Below are 6,590 nucleotides of genomic sequence, written 5' to 3' on the forward strand. Positions count from 1 at the left end.
AGGTTCTACTATTTCATAATCTCCCTGTACCCAGTATCTTTATCTACAAATAATGATAATATAATTTACCTCATAAGTCGTTTACAAAAATAAATAAAATTATGTAAGTATAGGGCCTGGACGATGTTGACATATATAATTACCCAGTAAATATTAACTATCACTATTAGCTATTCTCCTGGGTGACAAGCTCTTGAAACTCTCCTCTCCTCTCAACTTACTTACTCCATGCTTCACCTGCCAGATCAATCTAATTCCAAATTCTAAGAGCAAATTTGGTCTAGAGCATCCTGCCCATCAGAGTAGAAGTCAGTGCCACTTGCTGCTGGTTCACCTTGGCACCGGCTCTGATGGCTGGATGAATTTGTTTCCTAGGGCTGCCAAAACAAGGTACCATAAGCTGAGGGGCTTATAATAACAGAAATTTATTCATCATAGTTCTGTATGCCAGAAGTCCAAACTTAAGGTGTCCACAGAGCATGCTCTCTCTAATATTCTGGATAGAATCCTTCCCTACATCTTCCTAGCTTCTGGCGATAGCAGTGATACACGATGCTCCTTAGCTTAGAGTTGCATCATTCCAATCTTTACCTCTGTCATTACCTGGGCTTCTCCTTCTGTGTCTCTGAATTCACATTGCATTTTCCTCCTCTTATAATAATACCAGTTATATTGAATTAAATCCCACCCTAATCATCTCATTTCAACTTGATCACATCTGCAAAGAGCCTACTTCCAAATAAGGTCACATTCACAGGTACGGGAGGTTAGGACATTAACATATGTTTTAGGGGGACACAAGTCAACTCATAACACTGATTTCTGTTTTGTTCATTTTATTCACACAGTTAACTTTTTTTCTTATCACATTCCATGTAACATACTTGTAAACAAGACATGATGGCCCCTGCCCTCAGGGAAACACCAGTCCAAGGAGGGAGGCAGAAATAACTAAATACATTAGTAGAAATAACTAAATAAATTAACTAACTACATGTAGTAACTATGTAGTAACTAACTACAGCTGTAGTGAGTGCCAAAGGGTGTTATGAGAGCATGTAACAGGGAACTAAACTTACTCCTTAGGAAACTGAAGGCTTCCCATAAGCAGGGAAAACTGGAAAATGAGCAGGAGTAAACTAGGCAAACGGGTTGGGTGGGCTAGACAGCAATCAAGGCACAGGTAACAGTAAGTGTGGAGTTCCTGAAAGCAGAAAGATGGACACTTGGAAGGAATTAAAAAGAGGCTCCATGTGGCTGGAGCAGACAGAATAGGGGGCCAGGGCACAGAAACTATGCCAAGGTCACAACTTAGCTATAATAAACTTGATCCCAAGAGCTGTGGCATCTGTGGAAGAATTTTAGGTAGAAAGTATTGTTATCAGATTGGTGTCAGGTACAATTTCTGCTACATCACACCACTAACAAAATTTCATAGCTTCGTAATCCCCATGTATAAGCAGGATAAACAAAGTTCTCCTTGACAAGCTCTCCCAGATTCTGACCTAATGTTCTTTTCTATTCCATGGTCATCATCATCATCATCATTGGTGTCTGCTCATTCTGTCCACTCATTCTTCGTTTCCTCCCATGGTATTCTTATTTGTATTAGCCAGATTCAAATCAACAACCTTTACCTTTCCATGGACTAACCTTGCTGAAGACAACTCAAATGAAAAACCAAATTAAATAAACTTGGAAAAAATTTTCTACACACACACACACACACACACACACACACACACGGAGAGAGAGAGACACTTGGAGATAGCCCTTCCTTTAACAGAGTGTCAATGAAACATAAAGAACGAGAGAAATTATGTTAAACTTCATCGTTAAACAAGATGAGCTCTCTTCACCTGACTAGAAATACAATGGAATTTTCTCTATGAATTCTGCAAAACTGATTTTTTTAACCTTTTATAGTGTGGTGACATTAGATATACACATTCGTGTCTTGATGCTCATTTCCTTTCAATGTGCATTTTAATTGGTCTGGAAACCTAACAATGTGAAATCTACTTCATTTGCAACTGTCTAACTAATGAAAGAGAAATTGCAGTGGTTTATACAAACATTTGATTCATTCTGAGATCTGTTAAATCTTTCAAGTGCAACAGGGTCATATTAAATTCTGGATTCTAAAAAATCAACATAATATTTCACTCCACTCACCACTCTAATGCACAGTATTTCTTATTAGCCAGGAACCATAAATATCAGGGATTTAGTTTGAATTTGAGACCACCCTATTCCTTCTTGCATTAATGTTTCCTGGCACTAAGCAGGAATATTAAATTAAGGAAAATGCCAGTCTCATAGCTTTACTAAATGTAATTTATAGTTTAACCATAATATTAAATCCTTTAATTGAAATTTGTAAAACAAATGGCAGTATTAGTAATCCCTTTATCAGCTTCCAATTCTCTGCCTACTTAACACCAGCCGCTAACCCAAGGGAAATATAATTCCCAAATGCAATCCTTGAACTTGGGAAAATGTCATTGGACGAAGGTTCAATGACATAACCTAAATGTTCACTATTTCTGCAAGAAAACACATTTTCATTTATACCCTACAAATGTGCTCATTTCTTTTTTGTGGTGCAAATGCATATTAACAGGGGATTTCTAGCTTAATATTATCTGGACTTGTGGCTTAAGCTGTAATTATACATAAAAAAGAATAACAGTTCAAACAGAACATGGAACACAAAAACAGAATCAAAATGGCAATAATGTTGTGGAAAGTCAAACACAAATGAGAAATAACAGCAAAACTATGGAATAAGAGAGAAGTACAGAGTGACAGAGATGATATAGAAAAGCTATAATTAACAGAATATTATTATCATCTTTCCCAATATATTACTCTCTGCAAAAGCAGTTGTTTGTTTTTCATAATTGGTGCTTTTAAATAAAAGGGTGCACTGTGCTTTCTCTGAGACCATATGCATATTTGACAATTTCTCCCTATCTAGAACAGCAAAACTTAGGTGTTTAAAAGTAAACACATCCTCCAACATCCTTCTAACATGAGCCAGAAGTGTCGATTCATTCTACTAGACAGAGAGTAGGCAGGATCACATCGAGGAAAGGATGGCCAGGCTGAGAGGGTAGGGGAGGTGAGAGGACACAGATTTGACCCTGACCCCTAGGAGGTCTTCAGTACTTGACCAAGCTCCAGCGCCCATCCATAGGAAGGAGCCTACTGGCACTCACTTCAGCTCACTTTCAGTGAGGGCCCTGGGTGGCACCTAGAGAGCTCACTGCACCCACTGACCATCAACAAGGCAAGGAAAGCTCCAGGGAGAGAAAGGCAGTGCCATCACAAGCATGGGACATTCGAGCTTTCTGCTGAAGGTGCCGGAGCTTTCCACCCATCTGACCTGGCCTATAAGTGTCCATATGAAACTGCTGTCTTCTGACCCTGAGGGCAGGGACCCACAAAATCTCTACTATGGGAAATCTTTCTTCCCTACACTGTGCAAACATAGCTTTTCCTTCCCACAATGGCATCAAGACTCTCCAGGAGTATTGTTATTAGTTATTATTTCAGTCAAATCAAACCACTGATGAATTTTCAAAGCTTCAAAGCCCCCATGTAGAAGCAAATTCTGAATCTCTTTGCTACAGGTCTCCCAGATTCTGACCTGGTTATCTTTTCTGTTCCATGATCATCGACATGATTGCTGCTATCTGCTCATCCCCCACCCTGACTCCATTTCCTCTCAATGGTAAGCACAACCATACGAGCCGGATCTCAATCACCAGGATGTTATCTGGATCTCAAGGAAGTGAAAGTGTGGAACGCTTGACTCAAGTATAAGAAGAATCCACTCAAAAGCCCCACAATTGTTGCCAGAAAGCTAGAAAATACGTTTGGAAATGCTCTTAGCTGATTGCTGCTACAGGGTCAACTGTACACTCAGGGAGGGGTTGGGGAGGGGAAAAGGGATAACAGAACTGGAGTTAGCAGAGGTGGGAGGGGATCATAGACATCCCTGCTGGTTATCATTCTCAGCCTTTGTACCCCTTGTTAGTGTTCAGTGACGCTTATGGAAACATGCCAGAGCCAGTAGGTCAGGACCCTTCCCAGAGCAACTGACCTGCCTGTGGCCCCTTTTCCCTTCTGCTGTGTCTGGGCCTCCCTGGATAGCACCCCAATTCTACCTAACCTTAATCCTGGGCTTTCTGTAAACTCCATTCTTGGCTGTGCTTCTGTTCAATGTCAAGGAAGAGCCTCAGCGTTTGCAAAAGCCCCTCATTGCTGCTGTTCATCTGACAGGGAATCAGGGAAGCACACCTTCTTCTTCACCTCCTAATCTAGTCCCGTTGAATTTCTCAAGCTTCCTTCCTGGCTCTGCCACCATTACTCAGAGGAAGGCCTTTAAATCTGTAAAGAAATGTCGGCTTCTGCTACCTTCACCTGACACATTGCTTCCAGCCTCCAATCTGAGTGACACATTCACCCCAATCTCATAACCTGATTTTACCTCTCTCTTTCTACCTGGAATGTCTGAATTCCCCTCTACCAATTCCCTTGAGATCTCCAGGAGAGAGTTTGAAGTAAGTGCTCTGGGCCCTTTTTATCATCTGCTTCCATGTACAGTGAAAGAGTCCTAGCAGCTAATGGCACCTTTCTCTATCTTAAAATATATTTACATTTCCTTGGTCATTTCAATCAGGGTCACTGGAGTAGAGATGGAGTCATATGTCTGTTTCTGCTATTTTGTCTCATATTGATTTTGTATCTTGGCTTCTCACAGCCTTTCTTTCAAGGATTTGAGACCATTTTCCCCAGAAGTGAGACATCATGGCATGTTTATCCTTGAAGCCCCAACAGCTAGTAGAAGGCAGGCTTTAAAAATGCTTATGGAATGGGCCGGCCGAGTGGCGCGATGGTTAAGAACTGGCTTGGGACGCCAGAGGGCCCCGGTTCGGATCCCACATATGAGGGCCAGTGACACTGCCCTCCACAGCTAAGATGCCGAACAACAGCTCAACCTGGAGCTGGGCTGCTGTGAGTCACCAGTGACAGCGTAGGCTGCAGCCCCTGTGGCAATGGGTTGCCATGGGCTACCGTGTGGAGCCAGCAGCCAATGTGAGCATCCAGCAGCCGCAGTGAGCGGCGTCCAGAAGCCGGCAACTGATCTGCCTCGCCCGGGAAGAGCGCAATGATGGTGCCAACTTGGGCCAGTGAAGCAACGTCCTCCACAACTAGACTGAAGAATAAAACGACAGCAACTTGTCTGTTCCCCTTACCCCAATTCCCCAGCACTGTTCCCTTCCCCCCAATACCCCAATAAAAGTCTTTAAAAAAATGCTTATGGAAGCTTCATGGGCTGGGTTTCATCAGAGGGCATTTTGATGAACCCACCAAGTTATCACACCAAAAATCATTCCTTTCCACTCACAACCGATAACCACCCTTGGGAAGCTCAAGAACTTTCTTCTGCATTCTCAAAGTGAGTTTCCTCTGCACTGAGGGCAGTTCCTAAAAAATCAGGAGTGACTTTTGCCTTGTCTCTTATTGAGTGCTTGAATCTAAGTGATCTAGGGTATGACCACAAGTTCTAGAATTTTCCTCACCACTTCTTAGGTGAAATTAGACCCTTAGAGCCTTTCCTGGTAAGCCAAATTTCCCAAGACCACTTTGCAGATTAGGCTAAACTGGAGTTATCATTACTTACCTAACTTATTTATTAGAAAAGGAAGGAAAAAGGAGAAAAATATAGACAGTCCAAGAAGAGAGTGACTCCCAATAAGAGTTATTACTGGTTTTTGTTTGGTTTTATTCTGTTTCTTTGTTTCCTCCATTTTGATTTTTTTGTTTGTTTGTTTTGTTTTGTTTTGAGAATAAGGGAACTATGATTTTTCCAGAGCCTACAATGTGCTGGGCCCTGCACTGGCACTTTCCTGAAATTATTTCCATTAGCTCTCCAAAATACCTTGCAAGATAAGTATTTCAGATGGTTACACTAAGGCTAGGTCAATAAAGGAAGTGGCCTAAAAGCACATATCAAGTGTCAAATTCAGAATTCAAACTCAGATATCCAACTCCATAACTAATGTCCCTTCCTTCACCTCACACCATCTCTCAAAAGTTTCATTCTATTGTAATTTTTTGTTCAACACGGGTCATTGTGTGACTAAAGTAGGAAGGCCGCATACTGCAGGGAAAGCCCATAGTTCCCATCCCAATTCAGGAAGCCTGGGTTTTTCTTTTCCCTTCCACTTACCAGCTATGTGAACTTGGGCTGTTCATTGGCTTGTCTGTCTCTCTCATTACACCTATAAAATTTATTTCCATAACTGGATTATCTCTAATGTATTTTTTACTCTAACATCTTATGATTCCTATATATAAGTAGATGAAGCTTTTTGAATAAATTAATATATTGGAAATCAAGACACAATTCTTTCTAACTCATCCCATAATATCCCTCCCTTGGAGAACTCGATTTCCAGGCACTAGTGTTCTCATCACCCTAGACATTACTGCTTTGACAATGCAATCTCATTCACTTTTAGAATTTAAAAATCGTCCACCATGAGTGCATTTTGAAAATCACTTGCAGGCAAAGGTTA

Source organism: Hipposideros armiger, unplaced genomic scaffold (assembly GCF_001890085.2).
Source record: "Hipposideros armiger isolate ML-2016 unplaced genomic scaffold, ASM189008v1 scaffold_634, whole genome shotgun sequence".
Lineage (NCBI taxonomy): Eukaryota > Metazoa > Chordata > Mammalia > Chiroptera > Hipposideridae > Hipposideros > Hipposideros armiger.